The sequence below is a fragment of the Lipotes vexillifer genome, unplaced genomic scaffold (genome assembly GCF_000442215.2).
Source record: "Lipotes vexillifer unplaced genomic scaffold, Lipotes_vexillifer_v1.1 scaffold903, whole genome shotgun sequence".
Lineage (NCBI taxonomy): Eukaryota > Metazoa > Chordata > Mammalia > Artiodactyla > Lipotidae > Lipotes > Lipotes vexillifer.
The window spans coordinates 1,515,537-1,515,889 of NW_006791919.1; positions in this window are offsets into that span (position 1 = coordinate 1,515,537).

A 353-nucleotide genomic window follows, 5' to 3' on the forward strand; every position below is an offset into this window, starting at 1 on the left:
GGGAAAGAGATCCAGAGTCATTCCTGGTGGTACCTCAGGCAAACCGCACTAAAAGCAGACACATGGGTAAAAATCTCATGAAATGAGGACCTGGAGGAAGATAACAACACTGGCCTTGGGTGAGTGATTTGATCCCTGGGTTGTGTGTTCTTCATCTCTAGAAGAGGTTAGGCTAGGTGGGCTATGGTCCTTTCCAGCTCTAAGAGTCTCTGGTCCCATGAATCCAACCTGAGCCAGGGGAAAGGAATTTAGGATGAGAAGTTCCATCCCTGGTGATGCAGGAGGGGAGGTGGTTTACCGAATGTCAATGCATGTATACGGGCTGCAGGTCTACTTTGATCCTTCCCTTGCCC